Source organism: Carassius carassius, chromosome 4, assembly GCF_963082965.1.
Source record: "Carassius carassius chromosome 4, fCarCar2.1, whole genome shotgun sequence".
Taxonomy (NCBI): Eukaryota; Metazoa; Chordata; class Actinopteri; order Cypriniformes; family Cyprinidae; genus Carassius; species Carassius carassius.
This window is the reverse complement of record NC_081758.1, coordinates 3418702-3436630: the sequence shown is the minus strand read 5'-3', so window position 1 is coordinate 3436630 and position 17929 is coordinate 3418702. Positions and strand designations below refer to the sequence as shown.

At 34.9% G+C, this 17929-nt stretch overlaps 1 protein-coding gene across 3 annotated transcripts in view; it reads right to left on the bottom strand.

Annotated features, from left to right (window-relative positions):
* LOC132132665 (zinc finger protein 618-like) overlaps positions 1-13222 on the bottom strand; it is a 35872-nt gene extending 22650 nt beyond the window's left edge. For 2 of the 3 annotated variants that reach the window (XM_059545131.1, XM_059545149.1), the window contains exons 1-2: positions 13016-13216; positions 9487-9581 (exon numbers count right to left, since the gene is read on the bottom strand). The gene's annotated coding sequence lies outside the window, so the exon portion shown is untranslated. Of the gene's footprint in view, positions 1-9486; positions 9582-13015 lie in introns of all 3 variants that reach the window. The other variant, XM_059545140.1, reaches the window with a different exon arrangement.
* Positions 13223-17929: the final 4707 nt, after the last annotated feature.

The following is a 17929-nucleotide window of genomic DNA, read 5'->3' as shown; positions in this document are numbered from 1 at the left end:
TCATAAACCATGAAATGAGTTGAAGTCATTTTTATTTGGTGTACAATCTGGGTACCCTCTAATCTTACACATGACATTAATGGACAAATTTAATCTTATTTAATTAAAAAACCAAGATATGTTTTTTTTTTAATACTGATTAGGCATCTATACATATAATTTCCATGCCGCTTATACTGTACTGCGTTGTGAGTGTGCTGGATGATTACCGATGTACGGCGGGGTAATCACTTCAGAGTAAAGTGGTTCTGGAAATGTTCTGGGAACCAAAAATTGTTAGCTGGGTTGAGCAACAAATTGGACACTAGCTGGTCCAACTTGGTTTTAAAGTCAGCCTATTCTTCCATCACAAGTACAATAGAGTACAGTGTGGATAGCAGCTCTTAATTACAGTGATGTCCATCAGAAGCGGAGCCAGGAGGCATTGTTAGTGTGCACAGGTACGTTCTTTCATGGATTCGTTTTGAAAACCAGCTCCGAACTGCGGTAACTATGAGCAGAATTTCAACACTGTCATCTAATGAGAATGTATTACTCTCAGGCTATTTCAGGAGATGACTGGAAGAGATTAGGCTGACAGCCCTAGTTTCCTTCAACCAGAACACACAGACACGTTCCCGTCATGAAAAACACTGGCATGGTCCGTAAAAAAAAAAAAAAAAAAAAAAAAAACTACTGTGAAAAACATTTTTATTTTATTTAGTTTTTTACTATTTTACATTTAAATGGAAGTGGTGAAAAAAAAAGGAAATATCTCCTCTTAAATTTAATCTGAGTGGGCAACTCAAAAAAGCCTTTTCAATTTATATGCTAATGATCTCGGAATTAAAATTTAATAACTGGGAGATATTGAAAAGCATACTTGAATTATGCGAAAAATAAATCCTGAAAGAATAGACTAAAATTAGAAATTCGAGGCAGCACGCAGGCCAGCGCTGAGCCCTTAAACACTTATGATTACATTTTTTATGGAAATCAAAATTGCAAAACACGCAAGAGATGAAGAGACTGAACCTGCTCTATTGTGATGCTAAAAAACTGAAGCGAGATTTCTTGTGTTCTGGATCAGGGCATATATATATATATATATATATATATATATAAACATTCAAATAAATCATTACAGCGCCACAATTAAGTCTGTTGTGTATGCATTACTTGTTCTATTATTCATAGTCTTTTTTTTTTTTTTTATACATGCATTAATTCATATTAGGGTTATTTATCATTTATTATAATATAAATGCTTCATTTTTAATCATTGCATTGATAATTACATTCCCTGCCTTTTCATTTTGTTGGATGTTCTATTATTTCCCCCGGAGCTTTAATCGTCTGATACTCTCTCATGTCCAGCAGAGATCAGAGGCCTGAATATTTGCTGCGTTGAATTCTGGCTGTTATTTCATGAATTTTATCCCACCTTATAACCTGCGCTGTTATTATTTTACATGCACCAAGTCAAAAACGGAGACACTGCAACCACTTACACTACAAATAAGAGATACATGATCGACTGACGTGTCATTAAATGCGATTGGAAATAAGAGAACCAAACGAATAATAGGAAGAGACTGCAGTCGATTAAACAGAGTATCACCACAGTGTGCATACTAAATGTCTAAAGGTGTATGAGATTTAGCAAGCACCACTAATAATAAAAATGTGAGGAAATATAGAACAATCATAAATCTGCCCAGAACCGCCAACCCTTCACAGTATGTGGACAAAAAGACCCACAATAAAAGAGGCCATCAAGAGAGGCCTACGGCATCTCGAGTGTCACTATGAACCAACCGCATGCACATTTCAGAATAACTTATGACAACAGTTCTGTAGATGGGCTACAAAATGACCAGTGTAGAGGACAGAAACATATTCCACAGCAGAGCACTGCTTTTGAAGTAAAAAAACAGAGCTTAAAACGCTCAACTGGGAACAATGTGCACCATTCTATCAGATTTATAAGGTTAATAATTTATAAACTGAAGCCAACACAGAAGAATACATCAACTTTCTAAACATGCAAACGGTTCATCACGTCTTAAAAATGAAAGTTTTAACCCTCGCTCTAAGTTTGCATGTTTTAATGATGTCCACATGTTTTTGTTCAAGAAATGACACTGGCTGTAGCAATTCTATCATAAAGAAGTGGCCAAATATTAAAGATAAAGTGGATATTTGAAAATTTATATTTAGTAAATATAAAAAAAGGATTAGATTATGCATGCGGTAGGCATTTGATATTATACATAACGTACATAAGCTATTATTATATTGTTTTATTGCATGCATTTTAACAGTTTTGTTCGATAAAATTACTAATCAAGATAATCGACCGATTACTCCATTATGTAAAAAATAGTTACTGAAATCCCTAGTTTATTCATTTTAAAATGAAAGAAAGAAAAAAACTGAAATCAAGCATTTAAAGTTTGTTGAAAATGCATGTTTATACATACTTGAATGCAGTCTACAAATGCACATGTGATAAATTGTTCATGAAATTAAATGTTTTAGAGATTTAAAGGCTTGTTTAAATTAAATAAAATGCATACTTGCTAAATGCAGATGTAGATGAGCAAGTATTATAGCATTTGCCTTTCTATTAATAATAATAAAAAACATTTTTATAATACTTTGCTTACAATTTACTTTGTTTAACAGCTCTATAATAACTTATTAGATAGAGCTGTTAAACAGTGACAGTAAATTACTAAAACGGAAAATGGGAGCTCTGCGTTCTGGCGGTCAAGATAAAGGTCCTGTGTGCTGTCAAAATAAAGGCCTCCCTTGTGACATATCGGACTATACAGTACCAATAATAAAAACAAATGTCAAATATTAGTCAACCACTAGTTTCAAATACATTAAAAAGCTAAAGAATAACTCTAAAAGAACAATAAAAAGGAATAAGAATATTTTCAGATTCCGTATCTGACAGTTTCAGTCCAGATTAAAATGTTTTAATTGTAAAGAAAAGTTTGAAGACGTATATTAAGTCTAAGTATTTGGTGGTGTTTGCTTTGTACAGTGCATGTTGAATGCTATGATATGTCATATTAGGGAATGCTGGCACATGTAGGATGCAGATGTAAATTTACTGAGCCTGCAAAACATACTACACCAATCAGAAAATTGTATTTTACTTTTAAGCCTACATGCTGCAGCAAGATACACCACACTTGTGAAATATTAACACACTATCATTATGTCTTTTTAAAGTTTGAAAGTCCTGAAACTAGTTCGCCAACCTGTAATTTTCCAAAAAAAAAAAAAACGGTTTAAGAAATTATTTGACATATATTGGTGCTCTTGTTTTTGTGACATATCAGGACACAACTCTGTATAATGACATGGGTATGACACAGGTATTACAAGGAGAGGGTGACCTATGAGGACATAACCCATGTCCCCATTTTTTAAAACGCTTATAAATCATACAGAATGAGTTTTTTTGAGAAAGTAAAAATGCACAAAGTTTCCTGTGAGGGTTAGGGTTAGGTGTAGGGTTGGTGTATGGCCATAGAATATACACTTTGTACAGTATAAAAACCATTACGCCTATGGGATGTCCCCACTATTCACAAAAAACAAACATGTGTGTTTGTGTGTAGGCCTGTCACGATAACAAATTTTGCTGGACAATAAATTGTCCAAGAAATTATCGCGATAAACGATAATATTGTCCTTCTAAGACCAGTTTCAACTAATATATTGATAATGGCATAATAACGCAGGTACACCTTTTCAAAGATCAATAAACTTTTATTTTATGGCAGATTCCGAGCAAGAAATAACATGTTGACTTTGTGTGGCTTAAAATTAATTAATTTAATTTGCACGTTATATTATGTTTATATGCCGTTAACCGAAAGTAAACATTTTGACCGATGAAGGGCCGTTCACATTAGGGCTGCACGATGTGTCGTTTAAGCATCGATATCGCGATGTACGAATCCACGATAGTCACATCGCAGGATGTGTGATGTAGGCTGTCGTAGTTGATCTGTTATTCATTAACTGTACGGGCCAGCTGCTCCCCGGCCCTTGACGAATGTGATTCGCAGATTAATTGCACAGCTTAACCATCATAGAGTGAAAGTTTTTTCATTGACAGGACTGAAAAACACATGCAAGTTTAACAGGGCAGAGAGAGAGAGAGCGCGAGAGAGACACCGAGAGAGAGCGTGCGCGAGAGAGACAGAGAGAGACAGAGAGAGCGCGCGAGAGAGACAGAGAGAGAGCGCGCGAGAGAGACAGAGAGAGAGCGCGCGAGAGAGACAGAGAGAGAGCGCGCGAGAGAGACAGAGAGAGAGAGAGAGAGTGCGCGCGAGAGAGAGACAGAGAGAGCGTGCGCGAGAGAAACAGAGAGAGAGAGAGAGAGCGCGCGCGAGAGAGACAGAGAGAGAGCGAGCCGTCTTCAAACAACAGGAGCGCTGTCTTGCTCTCTCTCCCACCCGCATATTAATCAATTGACGCGATGGTGTCGATGTTTAAATCATTTAAAATGAGAATGTAAGTGTGCTCACCCCATTTTTGTTTGTAAGAAAAAATATCGCAATATATATCGCAGAAAAATAAAATATCGCAATGTCATTTTTTCCCAATATCGTGCAGCCCTAGTTCACATATCGCGTATTTTAGGCGCTCAAGTTCGTTATTTCAAATAACGCGGTGCGACTCGCTTGTTTTTTCCAGGCCTGTCCGCACCACATAGTTAAAAACATCTCAGCTTTTCAGAATGACGCAAGCGCACAAGGTCATGTGACAAGAACCAACTCAATCAACTTCCTTCGGTGTGAAATTCCCCGTTGCATCTAAAATTGTTTTTTTTTTTTTTTTTTTCGCAAATAAATCTTGTTCGTTACACAAGGATTTTTCGGTGGTGGAAGTCCATTACTGAAATGTCCTTGTTGAAACGGATATTGCGGCTGATGGATGCTTAGCAACGACAGAAGCCTAAGGAGTGCAACTGCACGAGCGCTTTGGAAAGAAGGAGAAAATGACACGTCTAGCATTTTCCACGCGTTTTAGGCGCGACATGTAAATGGCCCCTAATACTATCAGTTAAAAGTTTTGTGTGTGTGTGTGTGTTAACTCACTGGGCGTGTTGACACACGCAACCACATGGCTACAGACATATTTAGCTGAGCATGCCAAATGAAGCGAGCGAAAAGTAGACCCAATTTGACAGAAAGGGCAACGAAGTTACTTGCAAAACATGCTACGCGGTATTAAAATAAAGAAGTAGTGCAAGTACAATGCAGTATCACTTGAGACGCAAACATGCACAAGCAAATGAAAGGCGCTTCCCAAAGCTGGTCACTCTAGCGAGATGTTATCTCTTTATTCCCGGGACATCTGTGCTATCGGAGAGGGTGTTTTCTACCGCGGGCTGTCCACAGGCTGCGCTCCAGACTAACCCCACATCATGACATGTTAACTTTTTTTAAATAAAAAATGAAAAAGGAAATTATCGCGGCTGTAAAAATTATCGAGCTAATTTTTTTTTTTAATCGGGCGATTAATTGATTTATTGACTACCGCGGCCTATGTGTGTGTGTGAACTGTTCCTTTAAGATACTGGAGGACTTCTAGGTCAGGGGTTTTCAAACTGTGGGTCGCGACCCACTTGTGGGTCACAGAATGGAACAAGGTGGGTCACACAAAGTCACTTGGCTGCAGCTAAATTTGCGTTTCAATAAAAACACACACACACACTCACACAGTTCAGTCTAGGGCTGCACGAATGTGACGAGTGGGGCGGGGCCGAGAGCCGTGGAGTGATTGGGAAATGAGCGACACCTGCAACACTCACCGGTCTCGAGAACCCCGGAGGAGATAGGAAGTATACAAAAGAGGAGCGACGACAGTGAAGGACGAGAGAGGCCACTGGGTGGCGTCTGTACTTCCCGGTCAGAGAGCACCTGTCCATCAAAAGCTCACTATCCAATCAGAGTAGATCACTGTTAACACCACCCCCATGAGATGTTTGTGTCAAAACACCAAACGAAAAACTGCGAAACGTAAGCGAAATCTGTAGCAATGAATTCAGAATCCACGATTAGCGAAAACGAATCTTTGAAAAACATTAACAAAGAATGAAGCATATTTGAAGAGCCTGTTAAATTTGTGCGACTGAGTTAATTTTTTTTCATTTTCATAGTGTTTTTCTTCTTTTGTAATGGCATATTTTTGATAGTTTCTGAAAAAGTTACGTTCAGTTTTATAAAGTTTCGTTCATTATTATTGAAACAAATGTAATTCCATAAGCAGGGCACAAATGCAGGATTAATTGTAACACTACAAGATTTAAACATTTCCACGTAACAAAATGTACAAAAGTTTGCAATATTTCCTTGATGTATCATCTCTGTTTAGAAAAAAATTTGCCAAAGTTCAGAAGTCTTTTGAAGATATTGCTGAACATTTATTTAACCATCACAAAAATAAATATATTTTTTTTATTATTATTTAAAATGAGACACATCTGTTTATTATAATTTTTTACCAATTTCACAATTATTTTAATCTCAAAACTGTGTTAGATAGCTCTGCTTTGCTTCTCATGCTTTTCTAAATAAGTGTTGGATTGTGCTCCGTTCTCGCCGACACAAACGGAAGATCATGAATGTATTTTCTGCAACAAAACACAGCAGCGCAGATTACAGTTCACTAGAGTGAGCCTGCTTCACGTTTTTATGGACACTACATATTTTAACGTCTGTAAACAAAAATTAAAACTGAAATATTAGTAGTGAAAATTTTTTATTTTTATTAAATACTTAATTTCTGTCATCAAACTTTTAAGATTAGGCTTAAAGTAATGTCAATCGTTTTCTTATTTTTTTTTATATATATATATTTTGGTGGGTCGTGAAATAGATTACACTTGTCTAGGTGGGTCGTAGAATGGAAAAGTTTGGGAACCACTGCTTTAAGAAACTGGACACAAACTAAATTAATGCAGCACTTTGTCCTAAGGCGAGCTCGGGCTGATTAGAAATTTCTTACGGAGCAGAAGGTTTGGTCTGTATCTGATCTGATCACCTCACGATCCTTCAGGCTTTGGGGTTTAAGCAGGAAGTGTCGGAGTGTCGTGAGACAGGTTCATTTTCAATTGATTCAGACACTCGGTGCGTATGACAAGAGACTAGAGCAAAGTTACCTTCTGTTTTGAGGCACTGCAGAATTAGAGTTACCTTTAAATATAACATCACAGAGCTGTGGGACACTCATGGGCCAGCGATAGCCGGCATACAAGCATCAGTGCGAGAGCCGACATGTCTGGTCATGACATGTGCATGTTAGTTATAAACCTATGCCAAATTACTGAATACTTATTATTATTATTAAAAATCCTATCTTTAAATTGTTACGTATTAGATTTACTGGACTATTGGAAAATTACTACATGGTTATATAAATCAATACTTTTACATTTCCAGGAGCATTAACTGGGTCATTCCATGTCAAATTTTCATGTGATTTTATTTTTATTTTTTTCAATGAAAGAAAGAAATACATGCAAACATAAAATAAATGAATACACTAAAAGAAGAAAGGCAAAATATTAAATTGAATGTCATTGATAAATATTTCTTAAGTAATCAACTACCTTTTTTTTTGGGGGGGGGGGGGGGGTACAATTTAACAATTTACTCCTATAGCCATGCTGAGATCTCTGTATCTCTGGAACAGAACCATGTGAAGCCTTAAAAATGAAGATAAAGTCAACAGTTGTTAAAGTAATGGTATTATTATTTTACCCCTAATGTCTGTAAAAATAAGATGACACTGTCATCTTTCTAAAGTCACTTACCAATGTATTTTGGTTCCAAATCTCAGGTGAAGATTTTGCCATTTTGACCCCCCTTCTTCAAAACATACATCCAATGCATTTCATATTTTGGCTTTCGTTACTATCTATCTATCTATCTATATATATATATATATATATATATATATATATATATATATACACACAATTATTCACACTACCCTAATTTGGTACTAATGTCATCTCCAAGTGAAGTATGGCGCTTTAGAGTTTGCTATGGAGCAACAAACTGTATGAAGTCATTGTAGCATATTATGAAATCTAGGTTCCCAGAGTGATGTAACATTAATAGTTACCAGAATAAAAAAAGGCCCAAATTTACATATCCTACAAAAAAATAAAATAAAGGCAGTTGGGCTAAGGATTATTCTATGGAGTCACAATATCACAGAGTCGTTTTGTATTCATTGCTTTTGGGAAAAAAAGCAGGGCATAAATGGAGTTTCTTAGGGATTTAACAGAAAACACTGCACTGTTACTTTAGAGCTCAGTTTCCACACGTTATGAAGAATTTCAAGCAGCAGTTCACCCAAAATATATTCTGCTGTCATCATCTATTCAATGTCATGTTGTATATATACTCAATCATATCAAATATGCTTTTTAAACATATTTTTCAAGTACCGTTTACCAATACCAGTCATTTATTTATAAATGTAACATTTTTGAGTCACATTACATTTATCTTTTTTAACAACGAGAATTAACTTTGCAATGTCACAAAAAGGTCATATTATCATATAATAATTTTTATACACTATTATTATGTTCCTTGTTATTTTATTAATAATTATACAATATTATGCAAAACTAAAATAACCAAGACTTAAGTTTTAAGTTTTTTCTTCATTAAGATAAGATAGCTTATTTGGAACTATTTTTTCATATCAAATTTTAATTTTAATTCAGAAACTAAAAGCACATACACATGTGGTCAGAATTGTTGGCACTCTTGGTAAATATCAAAGAAGGCTGTGAAAATAAATTTGCAACGTTAGTTCTTTTGATCTTTTATTAAAAATAAATAAATAAAGGTTCGATTTTTGTGATTCAAAAAAAAAAAAAAAAGATCAAAAGGATTAACATTACAAATGTATGTAGATTTATTCCATAGCCTTCTTTTATCATATTTACCAAGGGTACCAACAATTCTGACCACGTGTGTAAAAGCAAAGCACTCAAAATGTATTCATGAATAAAATTTACAGTTTTTTGAAAACACATTTTTCTTCTTTTTTTTTTTATTCCAAGACTGAAACCATACAATAGCTTTATGCAAAGAAAAAAAAGTTTAAAAAATTGAAAAACCTGTTATTTACTGATAATCTCTCACGCTACAGAAGCTGTGAAATCTCACCTGTGCTGAGATATAATAAAAAAAATAAAATAAAATAAAATGTTTGAATGAAGAATGAGATATGAGAACGGCAGCAGGAAAAGAAAAACGACTTTAATTTGGTCTGTTTGTGAAAGAAAGCTATACGGCTTCAGAACAGTCAAATATTAAAAATTTGAAAAATTACAGCATACAGCTTTGAAACAACAATTTCTATATTTAGATGAACTATCTCTTAAAGTCAAATGGAAAGGTCACCCTGCATTGGCTCACATGTTTTGAAACATCATTGGTAAAGGCAGTTTACCTTGTGGTGCAGAGCTCGGAGGAGTCAACTGTTCTGTTCTACTTCCTCTCTTTCCTTGTCTGCTTTCCTTGAATTCTTCCAAACAAGGGTACGATCTGAAAACAAAAGGTATAATGGGTTAAAAATTAGCCACTTGTTCCAAGTTACATCTGCAGGCATTGAAATGCAGTGGAAAATTACAGACCCTGGACGCCTTGCATGGAAAATCCCTAAATTTATTGCACAAAAGGGGGAAAGGCAGGCTTCTGAAAATTTCCATGAAAATTCTATTCTTAGATTAGTAACAGTTGGAGGGCAGAGTGTGGGTTTTTGTTTGAGTAGCAAATCCTGACCAAAACAGGCCTTATTCCACATGATTCAGCTGAATATTCCAAGCATTTACAACTCCAATAAAACCACCACATAGAAGAGCATTAAAAATGCAGTATATATGCTGCTTTGACACCTCCATAGTGATGTTGTTTCTTTTAGAAAGTGGAATCTCTGTTTTGAAAGATTTGAAAGGAAAAAAAAATAATATGGCTTTTGGAATTTATGTGGCGCCTAAGTTCTGAGAGCACAATGAAAACATGGGACTTTTTCCTTTTTGTAAGTCTAGCAATAACGTTTTAATTTTCTGAAAATGTAAAAATAATAATAATAAACCGTTTCTAATACACAAAATCTGAAGTGGCTAAAACTTGTTGAGTCCATCATGGCAATAAAGAAAACGGGAAATTAACAAATACTGTGAAAATGTGCATTTTCCAATTCAACTTTTCTTAAATCATTATGCCGGTAATACAATTTGTACTGAACTTGGCTTAATCAAGGTTTATTTATTTATTTTGTTTATTTAAATGGGGAGTTATTGCATTTATCACCAGTAAAATATGCCACAAGGATCTGTCCTAGGTCCCCTTCTATTTTCAATATACATGTTGCCCCTTGGTAATATTATCAGAAAACACAGGAATAGTTTCCACTGTTATGCTGATGATACTCAGCTATATATCTCAACGAGACCAGATGAAACTTCTAAATTATCTAAGCTAACAGAGTGTGTTAAAAATGTAAAAGATTGGATGACCAATAATTTTATCCTATTAAATTCGGATAAGACAGAGATATTAATTATTGGACCAAAACACACTACACAGAATCTTGTAGATTACAATCTGCAACTAGACGGGTGTACTGTTACTTCCTCTACAGTCAGAAATCTGGGTGTTATATTAGAAAGCAACTTGTCTTTTGAAGATCATATTTCCAATGTTACAAAAACTGCATTCTTCCATCTTAGAAACATTGCCAAGCTACGAAACATGTTATCCGTTTCTGATGCAGAAAAGCTAGTTCATGCATTCATGACCTCTAGACTGGACTATTGTAATGCACTTCTAGGTGGTTGTCCTGCTTCGTCAATAAACAAGCTACAGGTCGTCCAAAATGCAGCAGCTAGAGTCCTTACCAGGTCAAGAAAATATGATCATATTACCCCAATTTTACAGTCTCTGCACTGGCTACCTATTAAGTTCCGTATCAGTTACAAATTATCATTACTTACCTATAAGGCCCTAAATGGTTTAGCTCCTGCGTACCTAACTGGTCTTATACTGGAATAGCCTTCCTGATAATGTTCGGAGTTCAGACACACTGTCTATGTTTAAATCTAGATTAAAAACGCATCTCATTCGCCAAGCATTCAAATAATGAATCTTATAATCATGGACTGCATATATATATATATATATATATATATATATATATGATCAAATGCACATTATTATTCTTTAGCTTGGGTTAAACTAATTAATTTTACTTGGTTGGATCAGCAACTATGCTAATTATGTCTTCATTTGTTTCTCTGTTTGTATCTAGGATTTACACAAGCTCGAGTCTGGATCCAGAACACCTGAGAAGAGATGATGCTGACCCTCAGAGGGCCCCAGATGATACCAACCCTAAAACAACATACAGAACTAACAAATATTGCTAAGTTTGGTTGCATCATATAATAACTGCTGTTAATGGTGTTCATCAACTGTTTGATTAGGTATTTAATTGATTTTTCTGTACATTTCTACTATATGGACATAAACTGACAGTCACCACTGATAAGCTGCTACTAAATATTGTAGAAACATAATTTTCTGTAAAGCTGCTTTGCAACAACTGTGTCATAAAAGTACTATACAAATAAACTTGGATTGAATTCAATTAATTTGGTATCAAATTGTAAAAATGCACAAGAAGCATGTTCTTCTATTTTGGAGGCCACTGAAAATATATTTAGTTTTTGACATGTGTTCAGTGTTGGGGGTTCTCCAGGACCAAGATTGGGAAACACTCTCATAAAGGGATGACATGAGGATGAGTACATGACAGAAAGAAATTATGACTAGATCACAAAGGACACATTTGTCTCATTTGTGTAGTCAGTACAAGTAAAGGTGACTTGTAAGAATTCAAAAAATAAAGTTCTCCAATCTCCAAATATTCTCACTTTCTCACAAATGATTCCGACACCCAACACATGTGACCATTACATATGATGCACTCAGCTGCTTTCTGTTCACGACACAGGAACAAAATGCCATCTATTCTGCACCCACTGTCAGATCTGACTGATCATTACAATATTTGTAGTTGAGCTGTGAAAGAAGGGGGAAATCAATAGTGTGTGAAAGGAAAATGCCAGCTGGTAAGAGTGGCTTGTCATTTAACACTATTCTGTTTTCTTTCGACACTGAGGAAATGTGCTGCATTTCGAAACGGCTTGACTGATAAAAAAAAAAATATATATATATATATATATATATTAATAATAATGTAAATATTTAAACGAACACAAAACATCATGATGAAGTTCTCTTAGAGGCATGAACGCAAAAGCATCCACAACAAACTAATCTATAAACAGACTCAACCACAGCGGTCGAATATATATATATATATATATATATATATATATATTTTTTTTTTTTTTTTTTTTTTATGTACCTCGCAAGCCAAATTAATTGTAATTTCTTAATTTTTTGAAATATCTACCGACAGGTGGCGCTAATTTAGCTGCAAAAACGAAAACGACATTTACATTCTAATTTCATCAGAAAATAATGCCATCTTTCACTAATCACGCTTTCGGTCCTCTCATCCGCATCGAAGTTCAGTTCATGAAGTTATTTAGGGAACGAGCGAACAGTTCAAGCAAACCTTTCTTTCCAGTCGCCAGAGACGAGTAAAATTCACAGGAAAATTCAGCAAACATGGCTGCTGCGTTTGCTTTTTGTGTTTTCAGATTGTACCCTACCCCGTCTGATTTCAACTACACAAATTTCCCGCAAAAGCCTCTGGTCGATCCAAACACACGAGCGACGGAACAGAACGAGCAATGCAACAATTCACTGCAACACAAACTCGCTGCAAAACTTTATTTCGAAAGCAGCTCCGCAAGGAAAAAGAAAAAAAAAAGAGAAAAAAAAATCAACAGATCATGCACTGCACCAGACATTCAGATCACATTTGAGAGAACTGGATGTGATCTTACCGCGCACACAAACATGAGCTCCGGGAGACTGCGACCAAAGCGCCCGTTACATTCTGTCTTTTGTGAATGAGGAAAGACGCGGCGGCTCCACTTTGTTACCTCCCAAAATGATGCGGGTCATGCGGAGAAATTTTCTGGGAATGAAGAAATCCTCCCCTTCGGATCTCAAAATGACGAAACGAGCGGGTCTTTCCGGGGCTTTTTTCTAATGAAATGAATCTGTGTTCTCTTCCTGATATGTCCACGCCACTGGCCGATGCTTCACTGTTGGTGAGGTGTATTAATGTTGCGGTCTGCCCCATGGACGCATTCATCCGCCATCATGCAAGGGCAGGTTCTCAATTTCCAAATGCATTAATTTTACACAAAGCCTTTATGTGGCTGATATCACGTCAGCCGGCCCATCGTTTGGGTTAAACAAACAAAATAACTCAACTGTTGGCATCCAAGTAAATTTGAGAACGCAGAGCAAGTGTTGTGTTTTTTTTTTTTTTTTTTTGGCCAAACTACATTTTTTTTATCTGCTTGAATTAAGAAAACTCCTCTGTTAGATCTGCAAGTTACTTGCTTCCCAGTTTGTTGCCTTAATTGTAACTAGTGTTTTGATCAATTTTAGATAGTCTATGTTTTGTTGCTATAATATTTTACAGAGCGATACAAACAGATTGTGACAAATATATAAATGAATTAATTTACAGAGTATGAAGATTATCTGCAGCGCGTATTTTTTTTCCCTCCTCAGAAACCATGACAAATTAGAAGTGAACCTCAAATCAAAGGACTTTTATGTACACTGTACGGTTTACTTTTTTCCATCTTCACTTCTCAAACTGGTCCCGTCTCGTCAGCGCCTCTAGCGGAGAGTCCCTGGATGGTCTGGAATAAATTATGTGATTCATGAAATTTGACATGCAAATTAAAAAATTTACAGACACAAATATCACAGTGTTTCTGTGAATCCTCATATTTAGAAGATTAAAAATCACATTATGTGGTAATGATTATATATATATATATATATATATATATATATATATATATATATATATATATATATATATATATATATATATATATATATATAATCATTACCACATAATGTGATTTTTAATCTTCTAAATATATATATATATATATATATCAAGGAAATGTAAACTTTTTCATATATATATATATATATATAATCATTACCACATAATGTGATTTTTAATCTTCTAAATATATATATATATATATATCAAGGAAATGTAAACTTTTTCACAAGTGAGTTAACATGACCAGTGCCATAATTTAAATTTAGTTTTGGAAGTGTCTGAAATGTTTTGTCTACATTGTACTTATGATTTAAATTGTACAAAAATAAATAAATAAATAATCCTAAAATTTTATTTTCTGGTTAGGGAAAAACAGAGAGATGTTTGTAATTTCAAACACCATCTAAAGTAAAAAGCCACTTTCCACAACATGGTTAACTAGCTAAATGTGCTATCAGCTATGCTCAGAAAATCAACAAACAGTGAAGCATATATGGAACACAAAACACTTCATGACTATATATATATATATATATATATATATATATATATATATATATATATATATATATATATATATATACACACACACATATAATTATTATAAAAAATACTGTTATATTTGTTGGCCAGTTATGTAAAAATTGCAGCATATAAAACTCAATTTACAACATTTATAAAACATAATAAAAAATGCTGTTCTTTTAACAGGTCTTTGAGAAAAAAAAAAACCCAATTTGAACTAGATGTTAGAAACTGTACAAAACCATACAAAACCACAACTTTTACATTTGGATAACTCAAAACTGTTACAGTCCTTTTTCAGACATTTGCATTTACTTTGTGACTTGTATGTGCAATTAGCTGCATTTGTGTTTGAAAAGGTGTGACCCAAATGGTCCATGCAGCCAAACGACCCATGCAGGGAAATGAGCAATATAATTAGAATTTCTAAGCGACTGTTTGCAGGGTCTCCAGTGGGATGTCCTTACAGTATGGTGACTATTGTGTGTGACACATTTGTCTTCAAGTATAAATAAATAAAAAAAATATTGGACATATTAAAAAATTAGTAATAGGACTCTCTTGATTTATAGGAGAAATAAGAATCAGGAGAACTATATAAAAATTATAGCACTTAGAAATTGAGGGCAGAAAAATATAAAGGAGGGAAAAAGTAATTTATACAAGGAAAATAAGATCCTAAATCTTTGTGGAAGGTGCTGAATAGATTCCAGAATTTCCAGAAAAGATCGAATTGGATAAAAAATTTAGTTGCTCATAAAATTAATTCATTATTTTCATTAATTGCAAATAGCCTGGGTTTTTATTTATTTATTTTGTCTAAGAAGATTTATGGGATTGATTTTAAGATATTTTATACAAAACAAGGGCTGTTGTCAGACTCTCTCTTTTACCAATGGTTCTCTAGATCAAATTACAAAAATGTTAAAAGAGCTTCAAGTGTCTTAAGTAAACTGGGCTGGATGATATTGCAGCTAGATTTTTAAGAGATGCTGCAGATATTATCACTCCAACTATTACATTTATAGATAATATTTCCTTGGAAAAGGGTATAGTTCCATCTGATATGAAGTTTGCCAAAATCTTTCGATTATTAAAAAAAAAAAAAAAAGAAATTGATACAATCCTGGAAATTACTGTCCAATCTCAACTCTTCCATCCTCAAATTTGATTTAAAAAATTACTGTTTAAACAGATGCATTAGTATGCATGTAATTGTTTAATTTATTATTTTTTAGTCAGGTTTCAGATCTTAATCGACTGATGCATCTTTACTTTATTTAACAGGTTTTATAAGGAAGCAGACTGATGTAGGTAAAATGTGTGGTATGTTACTTTTGGATCTTCAAAAAATTCAGTACTCTTAAGTGGCTTGGGTTTTTTAAGTAAAGTGATAGCCTGATTGAACTCAAATTTAACTGGGAGAGCTCAGAGGGTGGAAATTAATGGGGCTCTTTCTGAGGAAGCAATTGTTAAAAATGGAGTCCTGCAGGGAAGTGTTTTAGGCCCACCTTTGTTTCTCTCATACGTGAATTACATGCAAGCATTTTGTGATTGTAATCTGTTTTTTATATGCTGAGGATTCTGCTTTATTAGTAAGAGACTGGCTTTCTGAAAATGGAATTCATATTGTTCGGATCTAAAAAATAATTTGAATAAGGTTTCTAAGATGTATGTTGAGGTGGGGGATTGTTTAACATAAAACAGAACAACTGTTAATTGTCTCTGAAAAGTCCTTGAGAATGATTTAAGGGGTGTAAGTATGGCTATGAAAGTTTAATGATAGAATTTTTTTTTTTTTTGCCAGACATGATAGTTTTCTCGATACGCAGAATATAGAGTTACGTGCATAATTTTTAGTCATTTTACACACATTAATGCTTCCCATTTTAAGCATCCTGATTGGTTACCTATAGAAAACACAATATAACACAAATTTTTAAACTATGTTTGGTTGTAGATCTTTTTAATAAGTTATTATTCATAAGTTACCTCTTGATATTAAAAGTTTTCAAAATATGGCTAGTTTTAGTTTAAAAGTTGGCTCTTAAGTACAACCCGAATTCCGGAAAAGTTGGGACGTTTTTTAAATTTTAATAAAATGAAAACTAAAAGACTTTCAAATCACATGAGCCAATATTTTATTCACAATAGAACATAGATAACATAGCAAATGTTTAAACTGAGAAAGTTTACAATTTTATGCACAAAATGAGCTCATTTCAATTTTGATTTCTGCTACAGGTCTCAAAATAGTTGGGACGGGGCATGTTTACCATGGTGTAGAATCTCCTTTTCTTTTCAAAACAGTTTGAAGACGTCTGGGCATTGAGGCTATGAGTTGCTGGAGTTTTGCTGTTGGAATTTGGTCCCATTCTTGCCTTATATAGATTTCCAGCTGCTGAAGAGTTCGTGGTCGTCTTTGACGTATTTTTCGTTTAATGATGCGCCAAATGTTCTCTATAGGTGAAAGATCTGGACTGCAGGCAGGCCAGGTTAGCACCCGGACTCTTCTACGACGAAGCCATGCTGTTGTTATAGCTGCAGTATGTGGTTTTGCATTGTCCTGCTGAAATAAACAAGGCCTTCCCTGAAATAGACGTTGTTTGGAGGGAAGCATATGTTGCTCTAAAACCTTTATATACCTTTCAGCATTCACAGAGCCTTCCAAAACATGCAAGCTGCCCATACCGTATGCACTTATGCACCCCCATACCATCAGAGATGCTGGCTTTTGAACTGAACGCTGATAACATGCTGGAAGGTCTCCCTCCTCTTTAGCCCGGAGGACACGGCGTCCGTGATTTCCAACAAGAATGTCAAATTTGGACTCGTCTGACCATAAAACACTATTCCACTTTGAAATAGTCCATTTTAAATGAGCCTTGGCCCACAGGACACGACGGCGCTTCTGGACCATGTTCACATATGGCTTCCTTTTTGCATGATAGAGCTTTAGTTGGCATCTGCTGATGGCACGGCGGATTGTGTTTACCGACAGTGGTTTCTGAAAGTATTCCTGGGCCCATTTAGTAATGTCATTGACACAATCATGCCGATGAGTGATGCAGTGTCGTCTGAGAGCATCCAATAAAGGTCTCCGGCCTTGTCCCTTACGCACAGAGATTTCTCCAGTTTCTCTGAATCTTTTGATGATGTTATGCACTGTAGATGATGAGATTTGCAAAGCCTTTGCAATTTGACGTTGAGGAACATTGTTTTTAAAGTTTTCCACAATTTTTTTACGCAGTCTTTCACAGATTGGAGAGCCTCTGCCCATCTTTACTTCTGAGAGACTCTGCTTCTCTAAGACAAAGCTTTTATAGCTAATCATGTTACAGACCTGATATCAATT